This window comes from Taeniopygia guttata, chromosome 1A, assembly GCF_048771995.1.
Source record: "Taeniopygia guttata chromosome 1A, bTaeGut7.mat, whole genome shotgun sequence".
NCBI lineage: Eukaryota > Metazoa > Chordata > Aves > Passeriformes > Estrildidae > Taeniopygia > Taeniopygia guttata.
The window spans coordinates 17,202,343-17,225,041 of NC_133025.1; positions in this window are offsets into that span (position 1 = coordinate 17,202,343).

The following is a 22,699-nucleotide window of genomic DNA, read 5'->3' on the forward strand; positions in this document are numbered from 1 at the left end:
AGCACTCCATATTGCTAATTAGGCATTTGTGGCCAAATTCACCCTCTGCAGAAAAACCACTATTTTTAAAGCAATTACAGCAATGTGAATCCAAAAAACTTAGTGCTGAGAAATGACAGAAGGGGAGAAAAAAAGAAAACAATAAAAATCAAACCTACCTAACTTATATATTGGGCTGCAAAAGTGAGGCTAGATAAAGAAGCCCTTAGCAACAGAGTTATTTTAGTATTTTGGATGTTGCAAAGAAATTTAATCGTATTTTCCTGTCCTTTCCACTACTCCTTTACTAGGTGGAACAAAATCAGTAATATGAGCTGAGTGCTTTTAAGAGGAAATCTTAATTGAGAATTGGAGAACATGAATAAAGATAATTGTGGAGATGTTGCACAAAATACCACATAAGATATCTGGAAATAGGAAACACTCAGACTTTCCATGTGATGTAGAGTAAAAGTAATTAAAATTATCTCTGTCCTATAGTTAAATTATTTATCACGGTTATAATTATCCCTAGAGATTATTCCACTACTTCATAAATCTGGTAACAACAACAAGAAACCTGCCAATAATATTAACCAAAGACTAGAATGAAACTAAATTAATCACCTGCAGCTGTGAGGAACTGTACTTTGCAGTATGCCCAACTTTAAATTATATCAAATCAATATTATAACAGCTTCTGCTAATACAGTACATGGTTCAAAGGAAGAATCAGTATCAGAGGGTTAGAGGAAAGAAAGCTCATGCTGAGATACTGAAATAACTTATTAAAATTAGGAAGGAATCAACTCTGCAAGTTGCTGAAGAAGTAGTGAGTGCTGTTGAGTGTCTTAAAGTATCCAAGAAGCTGCTAAGATTTCATATAAACAAAGAGATTTAATCAGAAATGTTATTGTATGAGTGAATAAATAAAGGGCAATAACTCCTCTGTTCTCAGAGAGTAATATACTCTGAGATAGGTAGGTAGGTAGGTAGGTAGGTAGGTAGGTAGATAGATAGATAGATAGATAGATAGATAGATAGATAGATAGATAGATAGATAGATAGATAGATAGATAGGGTTTGTTCTATCTATCTATCTCAAGAAACGGAGAGATCTGGAAAGTTCAAATGAAAGCTATTACAAAATATGTACAAGCTTTGGGACTAACTTAGTTCAGGCTTCCAGGGACTGACTGAAAAAATAAAAATAGGGAACACCAACATCTGGATATGTCTCATTTTGTTCTAACTCATTATTTCTTGAAGGATTGTGTACCTCTTCTATGGCATTCATACCACTCAAATAGACAACACAAGTTACCACAGAAACAGCTACTGATTTATTACCACAGGTAGACATGTCATCTATGGCTGATAGTGTCAAACCTGGAAAAGAGTTATTCATGCAACAGATCTTTGTATTCCTTCTCAGACTTTGTCTGCTAATGGTTAAGGTGGCATTCCTAAAAAAAACTTTTTTCTTCCTTTTTATCTTTTTCTCCATAATTGTATTCTTCTAACAATACCCACTCATAAACATTAGCAAAAACAATTTAGATTATATTCTGTCTTATTACACATATTTTAAAACTATAATCAAAACAACTATAAGTGACATTTTGTTTCATTTTATGCTGCTGTAAATATTAATAATAATGTCATTTATAGTAATAATTTAAATGTCCAATAATTAAATTTTTATATAAATCAATATGAAATGTTTTTTGTGAAGGAGGCTACTGTAGGCATACTCATGATATAAAAATTATGAAAAAAAAATTGCGTATGTTGTTCCTATGCCTTAAATATTTATATGAGTCTTAAATATTTACACTATAACAGTTAGTGTCAATGGTATGTATATATCATAGACTCCTGGAATAAATGGATTTTGAAATTATTCTAGATTATATATCCCATTATAAATTAATAATTCCAGCCTCTTCTAGGAATCCCAAAATATCCAGTTAGCCATGTTTATGTAAGTAGCATTTTTACTTCATTGCTTCTGGTTATTTCTAAAACTTGTCTGTATCTTTCATTTCTGATTGCTGTATGTTGATTTTAAAACTAAAATGTACTGCCAAAAGTTCTTTCATTTTGCAACAGCTGCTTCTAACAGCTGTGTTTTTATCACCTGTTTGAAACACTGACCTCTTGGGCTTTCCTTATGCAGATGAAGTTCAGCTTTCTCCCAGAAAAGTGACCAGGGGCTTATACCTTTTCTCGAATTATTCTGTCCCTCTTGATGAGCAGTTTGCATTGTGATGATTAACCAGAGGGATAAATTAGAGTATTAGTTTCTGGAACTCAATAAAAGCTGTTTGATATAGGGCTTGGTATTACAACTCATTTCCTCCCAATCCTCCTGCTCTGCTCAGGGGAGAAGTAGAGAAGTTAGGAATGAAGTTGAACTTGGTGAAGAAGAGAGGAACAGGGAGAAGATGTTTTAGATTTCTCCTTATTTCTTATTATGTTATTCTTTTTAATTGGAAATAAATGCTACTAATTTTACCAATTTGATTCCTTTTTGCCCAAGATTGTAATAGCTGAGTGATCTTCCTGTTATCTTGGTATATGAGTTTTTTGTCACATTTTCTCCCTGTTTTTTTTGGGGAGGGGTAGTAATAGACAGGCTGGGCACCTGGAGAGTAGTCAAGGTCAATCAACCCCGGAATAGTATATAGTTTAATTTTTCCACTTGCAGTTGATTGATTGATTGATTGATTTTTGAAGATTCTTGAATGCCAGAATACAGAGGAATGAGAATCATTCCTTAGAGCAATAAGAATCATTCCTTAGAGAAATAAGAAACAGCTTTATGATTTATGGAGAGTTTTAAGAAAAGTCACAAGATAAATCAGTCAGTCCATGAAAATCACTGTGATTTTGGAGGTTCCAGACTGGAGAAATACATGTGGAAACAGAGCTACCAAGTAGCATCACCACATACCACAGCTTGTTTACAAAGTACAAATTCCCAGCACAATATTATTGTATTTGTTCTTGACTCCTGGCCAAGGTCTTGAGACAACCTGAAAACATCAGATGCCTCCTCATCTGTATATAGGTCCAATTCTCTGAATAGCAGGGATCTAACAAAACGAGGTGAATCTTTTAATGAGAGGAGAAATGGAAAAGTCTTTTAAAGATTATGCTACATTTTTAAGGATAAGGAGACTTAAAATTTGAACAATATAAATGCTTGAACAATATTAAAGCCAAATATTAAACAATTTTTAGTAAAATAAGCACCAATTAATAAATCAGACTGGTTAATAAAAATGTGAAGTGTAAATGTTAAATGCCTGAGAAAATAAAATAATACAAAGAAAAGCAAAACAGTGGGCATTTTTATATGAGTTTGACTAAAAATTAGGACCTTATTACCAATGGGATAACACATGATGTATAATAGAACACATATAGCACACAAAAACATAGCATTTTTTATCTTCTTGTTCACATAAGAGTAATTTTGTAAGGACATGGAAAGAAGGATTTTTTTAACGTAACATGTTATCCTAACTGCTTGTCTCTGATTTTGGACAGACAAAGCTATTATTTAGATGGATCTAGATTTACCTGAGTGAAAGACTCTACTGAAATTTTCTGTTTGAACTCAAGCTCTCTTACTGGATTTTTTTTTCCTATGGCTTGAATGGAACAAATTATATTCTCAGCTCCTGATTTTAATTTTATGTATAATTTTCAGATGAGTAAGAGGGTAATGATAGAGTTCAGAAGGGTAATACTCATATCACAGTTAAGCCAGGAAATTACAAACTACTACTCTATGGGTGTTAATTCTTTACTTATTAGAAAACACTCTGGATAAAAAAGGTCAGTAGTGGCAGCCACTCATAAATAGACTCTGACATGTTCCTACTACCATATCGAAAATATTGAAAGGAAGACAGCGACAACATGTACTCCTGCTATCTGCTGGTCCCACAAAGAAGTGCTTGGCAGGAGATGTGAGAGGCATTTAACTAAAAGCAGCTTTAAACTGATATTTTCTCCTTTGGATTTTGTAACCACACTATGTTTATCAGGCATTAAAGAGGTTGTTTTAAGAGACTTTTAAAAGAGGTCAATGCAACTGCTGAGAACTATCAAGATGGTGAAACAGTTTTTGGTTTTCCTAATTACATGTATTGTCTGCATCAGAGGAGACTTAGTCCAAAGCTTTGAGATGGTGGAAGAGAGTTCTTTTTTGAGAAAAATCTTTGAGAGGATGAAGAGGCTTTTAAGACACAGTTTGTGTCCCCAGAACATACTCTGATCCATAGGGCTCAGGTGGGTGTGACCCTGAGCAAATCAGTCATAGTGACAGAAACAAAAATGCCCAGACTGTTCGGAGATGAACTTTGTGGTTCAGTGAAGAAGTACTTTTGTTAGCATTCTCTTTGTGACTTGGCTTATGGAGATAGGATGGTGTGGAACTGTGTGATAAGTCAGTGCACAGGCTCAGTTATATGACTAACATTTAGCTGTTATTTCTGATGGCATGAGATAAAAAACACCTAAGGAAAAGGAACATGTACAAGTCTGATGAGTGTTTAAGTGTATTCACAGAAACAAAAAAACCCTATTTGTTCATAAGGACAAATTTTCTGCTTCTTCCATAACACTTTTCTTAAATTTTCTATTTGCTTTTTTTGCAGATTCAATCTGATGCTTTACTGTTATACTACAGCTGTTACTTAGCTCCAGGTAGACTGGCTGATATTGATAACTATTCATTGTTCACTATGCCTAAAGGGCCAAATGAAAGCAAACAGGCATGTGGCTTTTCACAGTAACTTTTCCTTCAGCACTTGACCTGTGACCTGTTAATATGTAGAGTCAGAAGAGAATGGACACCTTTTAGTAAGTAAATAGGAACTTAACAAATGTGAGACTTGTCATCACACCTGATAGCTTGATGTTAAGCTGTCATTAAAACAAGGTTCCAAAATGGATCTGTAGTGAACAATTAAAGAAATTTGAATTGTATAAGTAGCCCATGACTTGCAAAATCATTTTCATTCTAAGTGCATTAACTATTAGCCATCTCAGCAAGAACAAGATGAAAAAAGGGTTACTTGAGCCATCAGAAAATGACAGACTGGGAAATAGAAAGGAAAATAATTATTCAATTTTTTACCAGAATCTCATAATTTTAGGGTTAAGAGGATTTCTAATGCTGTTTCCAGTTCATAGCTTTTCATCAATGAAGAATGCTGATTAAAAAAATGAAAATACATTTTTTAAAATTATATTAATCATATGGAAAAATCACTTGCATATGCTTTTACATATATATATACATTTAAGTGTGAATCCACAAAACCACTGGCTCCCTCAAAAGAATTTGAGCATACTTTAGTTTTAGGCTATGGGTAAATATTTCTGAGCTGCACATTTAGGATTTTTAGATACTAACTGTGGAAAAGAATTTGAATCAGGAAACTTATGAGATTAGTTTGGATTTTTAAAATGAGACAAAGTGAAAAAATAATGTGATTCTGTGAATTGCCTACTTTGGGTACCGTTTTCAAAAGCAAGTGATTTCAGGGACTGCTCTTACAGTGGCTTTTTTTCCCCTGGGGCTTTCAGTGAAGCTGAGGGCAATGATCTTCTAAAGCTGCAGTACACAAAGCAGAGCTTCAAGAAAGGAAATGTACAGCTATGCTACTTGAAACCATTTTGAGACAATTTGAGTGTAATAATTCTGTGGGGCACTCTTGAAGATATTTTCCAATTGCTCAAGCTAAAGGAAGAGACAGGATCTTCTAGAGTCCTTTCATAAGCCACTATAGGTTCCTTTATGTACCATTACAAGGCCAGAGTAGCCTTTCCAACAGTCAAACTAGTCAGGGAACTGGAAGATGTTCTTAATTTTAATGTTTGTTTCAAAATTTATCTGATAGTAAACTAAGAAATCAATCTTAACGCATGTAATTCCTTTTAAAAATTACCATATATAGTTCTGATATTATCTGTCATAATTGCTACAGTTGCTGCATCAATTGTCACAATTACTACACCCAAAAAAAGGTAGGAAAAAACCTCTCTCTGAATATAGAAAGAGAAAAAGGAGTCTCAATTATTTTTCTTTTGTATATCTGGTTTCAGTTTATGCTTTAAATCTCTCAATAGGAAGATAACATTAAATATGTAGACTAAGTTTTTAAAAACACTAAAAACTAGCATACTTTTAAAATATAATTACAAGTCTGAATAATGATAGACAGTAAAACAGCCTCCATTACCTAGGAAAAGGTGTTGATGTAGAACACTGGGGAAACATAACAGACAGTAGGAATGTATTTTATTGCCCTTAGCACTGGGTCAAAAGTCCTGGGAACAGACGCTAAAGACTGAAAGAAAGATTAAAGCTCAGCCTCATGCCAATATATGGCCATCCTCTAATAACAGCTACTCTATTTGTGCTTCAGTTAAACCTCATGGTAATAGGAGGTTATTCACTTTGTAACCCTGCCTTCCTCTTTGCCTCTAGAAAGAAATGAAGTTCTAGAAAGTGTCATACAGGACATACCTTACTCTTGTTAAAATCAGAAAAGGAGCCTGAAAAATTGCTGATTAAAACTAAGCCTGTGGCTATCCATTTGAATATACTTTTTACTCTTCATATTATGGTAAAAAATAAATTAATGGTAAATTATTTCTACATATAACAAAAAAAAAAATTCTCCTTCTCCTTTCTCTTTTCTCCTCTCATGAGAGCTGTTTTTTGAATGAGGAAATTTGGAAGGTGAAGAAGGAGGCTAAGGGAGAGAGTGTGGGACTGAGATATTTTGTGTCATTTGTCCCTAAGGAAGACAAGCAGAAAATGGAGGCAGGAACTAAGACTTCTGGGAGAAGTAAAGTGGAAAGGTGGCAGAGAGAAGCTAGTGTGCTTGCATGGAAAGCAAAGGGAAACTTGCAGGAAATTATTTGTGAGTAAAGGCAAGAAGACAGGAAGAGAGATGTGAAAGAAAGGAACAGAAATTGTGATAGTCTGAAATTGATAGGAAAGTGACAGAAAATAGGAAAGAGACACAAAAAGACTATGGAGCACACCTGGTCAGAGAACAGCAGAATCCAAATCTGAAATGCTGACACAGCCTCCCCATAAAGCCGTAACTTTCACAGGTAAGCAAGACAAAGATCAAACACTGAGTCTCTCACATATCCTCCTGATCATTGCTTTGTCAGTGATTTTGGAAATAAATCTGACTCTTGCTCTCTGGGCTTGACAAGTCTTGAAGATGCTCACTCTGATTGTACAGGTATCTTTCTTCACTCTCCCAGAGGGCTTTCCAAACCAAACCACATAGGCTCAGTGAGATAACAGGCACTAATAAAGACTTACACAGGAGTGAAAAATATTTTTAAAAGTATCATTCCAGATGTTTTTTAAAAAGTATTTTTCAGAAGGTAAGCAATGTCCTGGAATGAAAATTTTGTAATCAGATAGTTCAATGCAGCCCTCTAGAACTTGTTTTTTTGCCTTTTTGTTATTGTTTTGTTTTGTTATAATTTCCCATCCTTTCATCTTCTTACTCTCAGATATAGACTCTCACCACTTCAGTCTGTTTTCATCTAGTGAGCAAGTGTTTTTCTCTTCTGCTCTGTGTATTTTTTCCCTTTTAACTTTAATTCCTTTACTTCTAATTACACTCTCTTGTATCAGGCTAAATTATTCCTCTCCTTCCTTTGTGTTTACTGCCTTCAGATTGTAGTTTATTATGCCCTCCTTTCTTCCCTAACCTAATTACTTCACTAAACTATTTGTATTTATGCTTTTAATCTTTTTTAATAAGTAACTCTATTCATCCCTTTAATCATTTCCACTACTTTTCTTTCAAAAGCTTTTCTTAGAGCTTTTCATGACTTACAAAATGCTTTATTTATATTTCTTGTTAAACATTGATTAAAAATTTATATTTGACATCTTAACCATGTAAGTAATTGGTTTTTAAAAATATTTTTTTATTTATTTTAATAATTAATATTATCACTTTATCTCAAAAAAATTTTCTCCTTATGCTGCCATGCCACTCAGAAGCCCCCGGCTTCCCCTGCCCGGCAGAGGCACGTTCAGCTGCGGGGTCACTCCCCTGGATCTCGAGCAGACTTGGGGAGCGGCTCAGGCAGAGCGCTAACACTGTCTGCCTTGTGTGGGGGAGCAGCGGCGTCTGAGGAGGTGATAAAGGAGCCGACTCAAGGCTGGGGAAACAGTTCAAGGTTTAATCCAGGCTCCAAGGAGCTCTGAACTCCAGACTACCCAACAGCCGAAACCACCCTCAGGACTTTCGCAACATCTTAAATACCGGGGCGGTAACCAGGGGAAGGGAATGCCCATTGACCAATGGGGGGATTTGGGGGAGTGGAAGGTGGAAGGACAGACAGACACAAAAACCAATAGGGGAAACTTAAGGGAGGGACCCCAGGTCCTCATCCAATCCCTCAATGCCCAGGGTAGACAATTCTGGAAGAATGGGATGGGGAGCCGCGTGATGGACTGCGGCTTTCGGGGGTCACTTGCGGCTGTCCTCCGTCCCTCCCCGGCCCCCCGGGACCCCTCCGGCTGGCTGTCCCCTCAGGGGACCGGGGTTTGCCGCGGTCCCGCTGCACTGGGCTTACCAGGCAGCGGCTGGGTTAGCACGGTCCGAGCGGCGGTGCGCCTCGGTCGCCGCAAGGAGTCGAGATAAAGAGACGAAGAGAGGTCAGTTGTATGCAGTCCAGAAAGATTGTATTGCCTGAACAGTTGCAGGGACAAAAGACCCTGGGCTACTGCCCAGATACAGTTTTATACAGCAAAATTAAGAGATAAGGTCTAAACAATAGAGACAGTGTTCAGCATGGGCCCATCAGAACCACCCCAGGGGTCAGGTCCAATGGGAACTGCTCAGGGGTGGGGAGAAGGGGGTTTACATAAAGATGCCGAAGCGAAACTTTCCCGAAACAATGGGGCATACATAAATGTATCTTTTCCTCATACCTAAATGTATCTTTTCCTCAGCTTCCAATTCCCAAGGCCTTTCTAAATCCCTTCCTCCACACTACCACGCCAGCGTGATAGCAACAATGGACAAAGTACCAGGGAGGGAAGAAGGGAGTGACTGAGCATTGTCAGGGAGATTGGCACTGAGGGAACGGCGGGAAAACTTGGGGTGGAACCATTGGGAGAAAATGGGGAGTGGAGGGAAAAACCATTATAGAATTGTTACAGAAATATAAAAACACAATACAACATCCTTAATTTCATGTCTCTTTTTACATTTTTATCTTTGTGGCTTAAACATGGATACTTACCTTTTCCTTCAATTTTATTTTACATTTTCGTACCATGTAGGCATTGGCAGGTTATAGGCAGCAAGACAGAAACCCAGATACCCAATCCAACTGTAAGTCATTTAGGATTCAGTGACAGAAATAATTTCTAGCATGTTCATGCTCTGTAGGCACCTATTTATTGTGAGTTCTGTGGTCTCTCCCACTCACATCACCCTCTTTTGTCTGGTACTGGCTTCGGTACTGACAAGATTGTGCAGTCCTGCTTTGAGCATATACATACTTTATCTCCCATATGGCACAGAGTGCATTTCCTTTTTTGCATTTCAACAGTGTTTCAACTGGTTTTACAGCATCTGCTGGATGATGATATTCCAGAGTGGAACAGTTTGGACAAAATTAAGGTTGAGTTACAGAGATATTTTTGCAAAAGTCTTACCACATTTGCTGAAATGTAAATGAACTTGTACTCTAATTTCACTGATTGACAAAGCTATAACTAGTTGGTAAGAGAAGGTATTGTAAAATTTAAAAAAGCCTTTTGACAATTATAAAACTCTGACTGAATCCCATTGTCATTAAATAGCAATTAAAAATACATCTGCCAGAGTGTCAAGAGAGATGAGCAGGAATTTAGGGAGCAGAATAGTTCAGCTAACTGTTGTTGCTAAACAGACTTCTATTTCTGCCTGCTTCTAAGTGAGTGCAGTTGAAAAAACCTGTCTGGAATACAAAGACCTGACAACATTACATTATACAGAAATTAAGGCAGTAGGAGACATGGCTTTGAGCTCACGAATACATGTCAGTGCAAAGAGGAAGCTTCTGTCTCCACCAAAATGGGAATTGTGCTGTTTACTTCAATCAGAAAACAGCTCTTTCCTTTGAGGCTGCTTTGACATAGGTGCCTTCACCAAACATTGCTAGTTTTTGACTAACACCATTGTGTGTCATTCTCCAGCAGTTTCTTTGCAGTTCTCTTTCCCTCCCTATTTCCTGCATGCTTTTTAATGTGGGGAGGGATGTAAATTTACAAATTTACTGAAGATGATAGGTAAAGTTTCCACGTTATTGTCACAAAATATATAGACTTAATCAAAATCAAAACATTTCATAGACTAACTGTATATTTTGTAATTAACAATTAGCAATATGTATAACATATTAAAAAAAAAACTGATTTAAATTAAAAGAGTTCTATAATTTTTTAAAATAAAATGTTTTGAAGAGCTTAAAATACATTTTAAATCCATTGATCTGTTATTCAAGTACGAAAAAATCTCAATCCAAATTGCCTATTGTCAACAAAAAGAGCTAACAAGTTACTTTAATAACTTCTCTGCTTTCTTCTTTTTTATACGCCTGACTTACAAAACACATGACATAGACTAAAGGCTTGCCCAAATATTCTTCATTTAATACTGATTTTATTTCTAGAAGAGTTCATGCTGATTCTAATAACCTTTTCATGCGGTCTTTATTACATGTTTTTCTTACTAGTAATGAGAAATAACACTATATTTCCTCCTTCCTTCCTTCCTTGTTCCTCCCCTCCCCTCCCTCCCTCTCTCTCATATTCTTCTTCTTCTTTCTCTTGACATGCATGTCTTTTTTTTTTTTTTTTTTTTTTTTTTTTTTTTTTTTTTGTACTTATGCCAAGTTGGTTTACTGTTCTTATGGCATTTATGTAGACTCAGGGAAAATGGCTCTTTCCACAGCTGGCAAATGTTCCCTCTATTGGAAGTGAAAACAGAATTTCAATCTCCGCATTCCAAAATGAAATACTATCTTGGTTTGAAAAGAAAGGTGTCTGCTTCTCCCCTGAAATGGAAAAAAATGTAGACCCCCTCTCTCCGAATTGTTATAAATTTGAAACTAAGAGGGGCTCTCAGGGAGCAGGAATAGCAGTTCTTTATTAAGGAAGAAAATAAAAAGATAAAATAAACAATGCAGTGAACCAAAACAACACTGAGAGTCAGAACACAACATGACACCCTGTTAGTCAGGGTGTTGGCAGCTGTCCAATTGGGAATTATGGCTGCAGTCCTATTGGAGCGGGGCAGGTGTGGTGCTGTTGGAGCAGTGATCCTGTAGAAAAGGGTGTAGTCTTCCTGAAGTGGAAGAGGCAGCTGTTCATCTGGGAAAACCAGTGCAGGAAAAGCTGTGCTGGCATTCCAGCACAAGAAACTCAAGATTATAACCAGGTAGGAATTATTGGCTCCTCCCTCTGGGCAGAGCACTTCACAATGGGATGTTATAGTTCTTATCAGTCATGCTGGGACATTCAATAGCCCATTATGAGCAGATGTCTCCCCTAAGAGAGGATCGGTTGTGGAAGAGATAAGGAAAACTGCCCACTTAACAGAAGACAACTGCCATACAGATGGCAAATGGAATACATCTTGCCTTTCAATCCGGGACAAATACTTAATGCAGTTAAAGACAGAACTGAAATGAAATATTTCTTTATCAACATGCAGCATAACATGGAGTCTTAAAACTATATATATTCAGGTACAGGATGAAACATTGATGTCTGGCCAAATATGTCTTCACACAATGAAGTCTAAGATGTATTTTTAGTAAAACTGACATCTCATAATACTTCTAGCCAGCTGACAAGTACCATTCTAGTGTTAACTTCCCTTTCCTATATCTACCTAATTGTCCTAAAGTTGCCTAAGCACAAGTTTGTACAAATATGTCTCAAGTGTACTTAAACCTAACAAAAGATTAGAAAAGAAATTGAATGTGGGCTGGTTTTGAAGATAATAGTTTCAATTTATGTACAATTATTATAACTGCAAGCATTTTTATTCATTGCAGATATGGGTCTTAATATGAGGATTGGGAAGGGCAGCCTTTAGGGTATTTGAGCAACTGTCAAACAGTGTCTATTTTTCAGAATTAGTTTTATGCAAATAAAACATAATTGGAAAAATATATTCTCAAGACTAGCTATATTTTATGCTTTGATACTAGATGGATTACAAGCATTCTGTTCTGAGCTGATAGAAATACTAGATAAAAGTTGAGGAATTAGAAATCTCTGGAGAAACAGAGATCAAATATTGAACAAATATTCTATAAAAACTGTGGATTTTAAAAATTTAGCATATACCACTTTTTAGATTTCATGGTCACATCAATTTTGCAGATTCTGAATGGTTTCTATTTGCTTTATTTTTGCTTTAGTCCATAGAGAATCACATGCAAGTAATTAATTTTAGCATTTATTGGTGCATTGACCAAGGTTTATAATTGCTCACAGAATATACCGAAATGCTTTTAGCATTGCTGAGCTATACATGGCAGGAACCATGAAAGAAATAGTCACTTAGAATGGTGCTGTGAATACTCAAGGCTTCTCTAACATATTTCACAATTCAAATTTTAGTTTTATTTAAGTGTAATTGGGTTTTAGTCATATATGTTTCTGCATACCTCTTTTATCAAACTGTTTCTTCAAAAGAATGGAGAGTCTGAAATATCATCTTTGACATTGAAAAAAACACAAATCTGTTACTTGAAGAAAAAAACTGATAAAAAGGAATCTGAAATACTAAAATAGGTTGTAAACACACCACATGTTTGGTATTTCTAACACATAAAACCAATATTCGTGGTTGTGTGAATAAAAAAAGATCTATTTGGTTCCCTGTTTCAAATGCGTGTACAATCCATCAGGCATAAGTCTAGAAAAATCAGTCAAAATCTTTTAGTTAAAAGGTAATGATATAGTGAATTTCTGAAGTCTCTTACCAATTCCTTCTACTTTTTAAACAGGCTATTTTAAAAAAAAAAATGTTAGATAAGGAAAACAGTTCTAATATGACTGTTGGAAATATACCAAATCAACAAAGAGCTACAAAGTTGTAAAGTTTTCCATTCTAGCAATGGAAAGTTCTTCTACCAGATAAACATGGTGTTTAAAGACGCTATTTTGTATAGGCTACAGTAGCTATATTTAAATGAATTATATATTGAGAAGATATGTAGGAGAGGAGCAAAGCCATCAGTTTGCAGAGCATGCCTGTAACTATCTTTTTTTACTTCTCTAATGATAGAACCCAGTCTCTGCTTTATGTTCTGTGAGCACACATGCTGTATTTGCTCAAGGACACACCGTTACTACACTCATTTTACGTAGTATGAATTGCTCAGAGGAGCTTGTTTCTTCTTGATGAAGAAAGAATTGAGATCATGATTTGTCCCTCTCTTATGCTATTTAATTCATAGCAGCCAGAGAAAATCAGGCTGTCCCACATACATGTGATTGCTCAGTTAGCATAATGAATTCCATTCACTTGAGCTTTAACACAATGAATTCTGTTGCACAAACCAAAATTGCAATTTCTGTTTACAAGAATGGCAATCATCTGCTGAAGTTTCAGAATAAACAGGTGATATTATTGAGCTTCATCCAATGCAGAAGGTAATGTGTGAACTTGTCACAGCTGCTGAACGAGAACAAAATTTTCACAGAAGCACAGCTGGATATGTATTGGGTTTTTGTGGCAAGGTTTTGGTAGTGGGGGTGATATATAGGAGGCTTCTGTGAGAGACACCAGGCTGCCCCCCTGTCAGACAGAGACAGGTCCAGCCAGCTCCAAAATAGACCCATCAGTACACAGCTGAGCCCATCAGTGATGCTGGTAGCATCTCTGTGATACCATATTTAAGAAAGGGTTAAGAACACTGCAGTGGTACTGTGAAGGAGTAGAGTGAAGAAAATATGAAACAGCTGAGATGAGTGAAAGAGTAGGAGGTGCTCGAGGTATGAGAGTAGCCTATGGGAGAAGACCGTAGTGATACAGCTGTCTGCCTGCATCCCATGGAGGTCCACCAACAGTGAAAGCAGAGGACAGACCAAGAGATAATAATTTTTTTGAGAACTACAGTTATAGGAGATGTTAAATAAATACATATAGGTTTTTGCAGGACAACATGAAGTCAATTTACTTTCAGTTAAAACATAAGCAAGATCTCTAGATACTCTTTGAACTTCTGGTACATCTGTGCCACAAAAATCAATGATAACTCCTCTCTGCTTCTTTAAAAATACAGATCAATGGCAATGGACTTTCTGGCAGAAAGTGCATTTCAAAAATGTGATCAAGTGACTGACATCCAATTCTATTCGTCTGCTATGACAAACACACATTGTTGATTATCATTTGGGTTTTTCCAGTCTATGGCATTGGAATAAATCTCTGCTAGATATAACCAGATGGGAATGAAGAGCTTATCATTTATGATTCAAGAACTTTGACATCAACTGAACAAAGCTATGCACAAGACAAGCATTTGCTGTTGAAATTCTTAGTGATGTTGATAGTTTTAAGGTGGAGATTCACATGAATTGCAAGTGTATTCTAGAGAAAGAGGAGCAGATATTGCTGACTACATCTTGATTACTGCAGAGATGATCCCTTGGATTACACAGCTGTTTGCAAGCCAGAAAAACTGGCTTGATGAGCTAGCTCTCTGCTGAGGTAAATGTTGAAGTATTTGCACTTCCCTCTGAAAAGCTCATAGTGGAATACTTGCCTGACTGGTTTCTTCAGGTCAGAAATTATTGTCAGTAATCGAATAGAGGCACAGTTCAGGCTGAAGAGATGGCCAAAAGACAGAATGTTAGCCAGACTAATTTCTTTTCATTCTTCAGTATGAGCAGAGTGTGACAAAAGATTCTTCTTGTTAGGAAGTAATATTATTCTTCCTGACTGAGTAGTCTAGAACCACTAGCAATCTTTTTGAAGCATGTAAGATCTTTGTTTCCATGAAAGCACTTCCACATGCAGTGCTGTAGTGCAGGGAATATGATTTTTTGCCATTCCTAGTAAAAGACCACAAGTTCTACTCTGAGAGTTCCAGTCTCAGGGCTGTCCTGGTTTCACTTTCTGCTTTGGGGGCAAGTGCCTGTTTCCTTTCCTGTCTGAACCTGAGCTTTTCCAATGCTTGTGTGGGAAGAGTCTGGCAAACCCAGGAGTTCATTGCCCTGGGGGAAAATTTGAGGCTGGGGAGGCTGTGAAATGGGCCATGCAGACAGAAGGCGGGAACTTAGAGCAAGAGAGATATATAAAAAATTCAAACTTTTTGAGGAGAAAGGAGCTCAGTCACTGTGTTATACCCTTTCCAACAATGGCTTTGGGACTCCAGTGGCCACCACTTGTCACTGCTGGCTGAGGATGACTGGCACAGTTGACCACAGATCCAACAGGGTATTAGAAGGGAGAGTACAATGCTACTAATACTGCAAGCAAAATTAGTACAGAAGGAAACCAGCTACTTGAAGACACAAATTAAGGAGAAAGAACTGTGCTGAATGTCAGTATGCCTGCTTAGTGCAAGGACCAGGAACTGATTTCTGACTGCAAACCACAAGGCCTAAAACAGTCTTGCAAAAAATTCCAGAGAATAAAACAATCTTTAAGAACTTAATATTATCCTATTATTTATTCAAATTAAGGTATATTCTTTTTGAAAGTCTAGTGATAAATACCCCAAATATTCCACATCTTACAGAATTATTCAGGCTTTGGTCTTTAATCTTTAGTAAGAACTGAAGAAAAATACTAAGATTAAATAAAATAAATTTTCATTTAAGACTCAAGTATCAGTTTACAGAATTTTCCTACTTTATATTATGGCTGTCTGAGATTTTCTTTGATGCTAATAATTTATTGACTTCATGAAAGATTTAGAGATGTCACTAAGACACGTGAAATGCAATTAAACTTTGACACTAATCGCTTTGATCAAGTAAGGTCAGAGACAATACTTGCACCTATTAATATTTTATGAAGTGAACTTTTTGCCTTGATTTCTGAATAAGAGGGGAAAACTCAAAGGATGTGATATGTCAAAAGTGTCAGACAGAATTTTTAAAAGTAATACACAAGTGAATCATTTGATGACACGAGTCATGCAGAAGCCATTCAGGTTCAAGTTATTGTGACAACTGTGCTAGCAACAGTTTTTTTCTCTAGATACAGCCAGTGTTTTATCTAAAAACTGATATGAATTACACTTTTGTTTTTCAGTCTCTCTGCTTTAGTGTTGTACTGAAATTGATTTACTTTTGCAACAATAAAATAATTATATTTAAGAAAATATATAGAATATAATTTAATAACACAAACCCACTTATATATAACTATAAATTAAATCAGTTAAAGTAGTATTCTAAAACATTCTATTGAAGAATTGAATAGATATGGAAGAATTCATGTCTCTCTATTAATGATGTAGGATTCCTCTGAAAGTAAGTTAAAAACTAAATAACAAGTAATACACTAGCAATCAGGAGTAGCCCAAATATAGTAAAATAAAAATCATAGAATTAATAGCGTAATTTTTTATTTTCTATACTTCCAACAGTCTCTTTTCTTCAACTGAATCAAGAAATACATTTAAAAAATTGAAGTCACACCAATCAGTGTTATCCAGCCCCAGAGAATTCACTCCCAAACTGCGGTCTCCATTGTTTGATGCTTAGCAGAAAGTAGACTGGACAGAGGGATCATGAGTGTGTGGGTGCTCCTTTATTTTTTGTGTTGTTTTCTTGTCACAAAAGAAAACATTTTTCACAGTATTCCATACTGAATACCATTTAACCTCTGTGAGAATATTGCAACACTAGTGAGGCTCCTCTCAGTGTACAGTAAATCACAATCCATCATAGTAACCTCGAGCCTCTACAGCAGAAAATCTCTTGAGGATATATCTCATGAAGACAGCACTGTTTGGGTTATTAAAGCAAAACCAAAACATAGCCTGAGCAAAATGCTTGGTACAGCTTTCCCCAAATACAGTGGAACATAAAAGAAGCTTGCTTCCAATTATGATGAAATTCTCTAACACTTGTTGAGAAAATTCTATTTGATATGTTTTTCAGTATATATATTTTTCAGCTTTTCATAATACCTCTGTATTTCCATCATCCTTTCATGCAGCATAGTTTTCATTATTTGTTTATTTATTTATTTTCTCACAAAAATCCTAAGTAATCCCTCATCTCTCTTATATTGTCTCTCTGTTTTTAAGTATTGATATGCCCTATTCTGGAGAGTTTTGAAAAGAAAATCCAAATAGGAATTCACTGTAATTCAAAACACTAATTTTATTCCTTCTAAGGCAGCTGTTTTCTGCACAGCTAGCTGTTTACCAGCTTTTCAAATAGTAATAATGCAGTATTTAAAGCCATGTGGGTCATGTCTACAACTTTGTGTGGAAAACATTTTAGTGAATCATTAGTAAATATGTATAAAATCAGACAACACAGTAAGAGGATATGGAATAGATACTGACATTGGGTAGTGCCACGATATAAATTTTCTGTGACACTTATTCTTATTTGGTCCCACATATGAAGATGAGAGATATGAAAACAAACAAACAAATAAAACTATAAATAAATCTGTGAAATCAACTATCCTATTTGTGATAGTTTGTCAAGGCAAATTTTGAGAGATATTTTTTGACTTACAAATTCAAATTGGTTAATTAACTTATGGCAAGCAAACAAACAAGTATACATTAAAAACACTGATTAAATATCATACTCTACCATTGTACCTGTCCAATCTTTAATTATCTTTTACCATACTTGCCATAAAGAGGCATATGCAGAGCCCGAAGACACCAAGTCCAATAGCCTAAGCAGCAATTTGCTTTCTTTCCTAACTGCAAAGTTACCAACATGTTGCAGTCTCTCAACACCCAGCATAAATCTTAGTGCCTGCACATTAAACACTCCAGTGTGTAAAGGAAACTGTTCCTGTTCATTGTAAGGCACAGTGCACATTTTCTACATGAGGAATCATGTGCAATCTCTTTCAAGGACATCAAAGGAGCTAGGCGAAGCATAATAGGGTTTGTTTGGGTTTTGTTTTGTTTTGTTTTGTTTTGTTGTTTTTTTAATAGTATGTATCAAAGCCTTGCTAATGCCAATCACAGAAGTATTTCTAAGGAGGACTTTCTTTGATACTGTTATCCAAGGAAGGATGCAGTATGTTGCTTTTCTTAGTAGAAGCAGTTTAAAGCATGAAGTTCAAATTTCTGATCTTCTCCTATAGAAAAAGAACTTAATTCTGATCAGAGAATGGTGAGCATACCTGCATTTTAGATTCAAGGTAGCACTGCCAAATTAAATGTATTTTTGAGATAGTTTCAAACATAAAGTGCACCGAAAATCATTATTAACAAATGTCCCAACTTCAGCATAGTCTCATTATGGACATCCTTATCTCTTAATAGAATGTTAATAGAATGTGGTTGACAGTTTTTGTAATCCCATTAAGTCCTTTTAAAGTGAATGGTTATGGAAGTGCAAAGAGCTAAACCCACAATGGGATTTCAATGCTACAGCAGACTTCCATCTCTCCTAAAGAACACAAAACATCCAGTAAATGAAGTGTTGATTATTGGTGCTACAAAACTGTAAACTTTATCAAAGAGCATTTACTGCACAGGTTATTCAAGATTGCCCATAGGGAAGGCCAAGTTTTTGACTCTATTACAGAAACAGCTGGATACCTATTTTTTCTCAAAAATCTTAGAGAACATTTTGTGAACACTTGTCCTGAACTTCCATGCTCATGTCAGGCTCCTCTTTCTTGTGATGAAGAAATGAGAGATTGTTGTAGCTAGATGATTAAGCATATATCTGTTGTAGTCAAACAATAAACTAGGTGCTCTATCAGTGTTGACATTGTAAAAAGAAATGTTAAATTCACTGCTGGCAATATCCCAGTATTAATGCATCTCCTTAGAAGAGAAGAAGATCCTTTCTTTTTCAAGACTTAGGAATTTTTATACAGACAGCAGAAATTTTGTGTTTAGACTAGGCAATTCCAAAAATGGTGCAAAAAAGGTGCAAATGGCCAGGACAGGACACTCAGACCAGTTCTCTTTCTGCTTCCCTGTGCATTTTTCCCAGAGTGGCTGACTAAGAAGAGGGAAGAAATGAGTTCTACTGTCAGTCTTGGAGGCAGTTGTGTGTTGGAGAAAACGTGACTGTTGGAAGCACATTTTCTCACTTTAACTGGGCTGGTTTTAAAGTTCTACTTAGGCTTGGGTAAGAGTTGACCTACCTGCCAGTCCAGCTGTAAGATAAATAGGGAAACACATTTTGGAGCCTATGAAACTTCTGAAATTACTGAAAGCTCAGTAAACATTCAGGGACATAGCTCTAAATTCCAGACGTGCATAACAGGGATAAAGTAGACATATATGAAATGACAGGGGTCTATCTCAGTCCTGTGGTTTATTTGTAAAACACGTGACATTTTTAAACTAAGCACTTCTGCAGGACTTATCTTCAAAGTGCCTTTCAGACTTTGAATCTGATGATAGTCTTTATTTTATGGACTTTGATGATGCAACCATACAACAGATAATCATTACTATCTATTAGGTTCCTCAATTAACATTTTGAAGGAAGAATGAAGGTTCCTCAATTAACATTTTGAGGAAAGAATGAAGGATAGCTACAGAAATATCTGCATAAAACCTCTCTGAAAAGGAAAGAATGGAAGAGCTTCATTTATTGCCCAGCTTGGTGATCAGCTATCCTGAGGATGGAGGTTTTCCACACTGTTTTTCAAGTGAAAAGAGATCATCATATCTGGAAATCAAATTCACCTGGCATGTAGGAAGATGCCAATTTTGCACTTGGAGACAGTAAAGATAGCAATGAACTAAGCAAAACTACATCAAACTTTTATGTTGAGGACCAAACTGAAATACAAGACTACCTGTACTTTATTGTGTTTTAATATATAAGAAATGGCACCCTCCTGCTTATTTTTGAAGGATACTCCTCTAATGCTCAAGAATCACAATAGAAAGTCTATTAAATACTTTTGGCAAATACATACCAAATATATACTCATTTAACATATTTAACACATATAAAATCAATAATATAGATATTTTAGGAGTAAAATTTTTGAAAAAAAGGTTTGTATTCAAAATAATGATACATTTTTATAAATATAAAAACCTAATAATTATTTCAAATATTTAATTTATATTCAATTTTATTAACAATTAATTACTGATCACTAACAAATCCAAAACAAATCCAAATCAAATCCAAAACCAAATCCAAACAAGCCTTAAAACATGATCATACTCTGAATGGGGATATTTTTCCCTCGTACTGTTACTATGCCATAGTTTGCCTAACTCAAATTACCACTTTATCAAAATACCAATTATTATCTAAATTCCTCACTTACCTGCTGACATGGACTACAGTGAGGTGTCCCTATACTCCAAACCACCATTTCAGCACACACATAATTTTTAAGATCCAACACTTTGTAAGATGATCAAGAGACATGATTTGTTGTACTCCAAAAACAATACTTTATTTCTTTTTGAACTTGTCTTTCTATTTTTCACTTCATGGTTGTTTAGGGTTATTTTCATTTTTCATTTTAGCAAAATTTTAATAAAAACAAGCTGAAGAGATAAACTAAATGTAAACTGCACAGTAAAGTAGGAGGAAAAAACACTCAACCAAAGAACACCCAAAAAAACAACCCAAAACCAAACCCTTTTGCAAACATTAGTAAATTTGGCTCAAATAGTTTTGCTCCTCTGGGAAAGAGAAAAATAGATTTAATTCAGAACTCATTGCAATAAATATTCATTATGCTTCCTCTCCTATCTAGAAATGCATCAATTAATTAATTAACTATTCATAGAAGCGCTTCTTCTTCCCCTCACTTTCCACTCAAATTCTTTCTGTATTTGAATTCTTCCTCACGCTACATTTAGTATGCTTTTTGCCTCTGCATTACATGGGAATATGCACCTACATGAATAAAGAAATTATTAGTAAACAAATATAATCTTGGTTATGGTTTGTGTAAGAAGGAAAAAGAAGGGGAGGAGAAAGAGAACTACGGATTAAAATTATATTGCCATGACTAAAATATGGTTAACTGTCCTATCTGAATGGTATGTGGGCTTACAAGAGTTATGAAAATACTTTGCATTCTAGCAGAATTTTCAATAGATGGTTAGGTAGATAGAGTTTCTACACTGAAGAAGAAAGACTATAATGTACTTATCAATAATATACTTCTGTGTATAGCTTCATCTGTAAGTGATCAATTAGAGGTGTTAAAATTTTGGGTCATTACAAGATTCAGAGGTTTGCCTGCAGAGTCTGTCAAAAAACCCTGAATTTCATGCAAGTTTTTTCCTGTGATTCTAGCAAAAAATGAAGTTCTAGTTGATATGAAAAAGCAAACAAGACTTGTTTCTTTGATGTTTTACACCCTTTTTATCAGTGTAAAGGAAGCAGGCGGAAGAGGTTGCAAAATCTTTAGGCTATTATTTCCTATATTTATAAGACAGAATAAATTTAAAATTATAGTGAGGGACTGGGCTTCCAAAGAGATCCAAGTGGAAGTATTTCCAGATGTAGAAGTTGCAATCCTTGTTATATCTTTTAATCACATGATTTTCTTAATAACTAAATTTTAGTATGCCAACTCTTACAATACTCAGAAAATAACAAAACCAAACAAACAAAAAGAACACATCTTTGGGTTTAGTTCCTGCAGATCAAAATATGCAATACATAAAATATGAAATATTCACATCTGAGGATAGGAGGAACAAAAGGAGTGCTTTACTTTTAGCAAAAATCATCTGACAATTTTGCTGAAGTGATTACAATAGAAAAAAATCAGCATTTCTGTTGTTTCTATTTCACTAAGCTTGCCTTAAGGGATGAGGCTTGTCTTTGAGCATGGGAAAACATTTGGTGATAGTCTTTTTGCTCTGGCATTATTTGATATTTAAAGAGAGTGAAGAAAAGGACAGGATTTGAGCACTATAATTTAAGGCCATATAAAAGCCTATTAATCAATCAAGACAATTGATTAAGAACTCTGGGGATAAAAGGTCACAAGGATTAATTTAGTTCAAATGTTTTGGTTTTTTTTTAATTTTAAATGAAGTGTCAAACATTCATGTGGGACAAAAAGGAATTTCAGTATTAATTCACCGGTATGTATAGGTAACTGATTTTCCATTCAATGAAGAAAGGTGTCTTTGGTTTTTTGATGGAATTTTTTTTTTTATTCTATTGAATCCATAACAACACATTACTCAGGATTTTCTATTAACGTTTTCCATTTTCTTTTCATGCATATGAAGAAAGAATCCATGTTGGTCTAGGTGTTTAATGGAAACAGATTAACTCAACAGAACTCTTAATTAGCATCTTTATCTAACCTAAAAGTTCGTGTTCTTAATTATATAGAGTTGAACTGGATATTCAGTATACATATAAAAATATGAACTAAAAATCTCTTAAGCTGATTTTATTAATTATCTCCCCTTCTTGTTAATACATAAATTGATGTTGGGGGAGGGGAGCAGAGAAGACTAATTCAAATTTATTCTG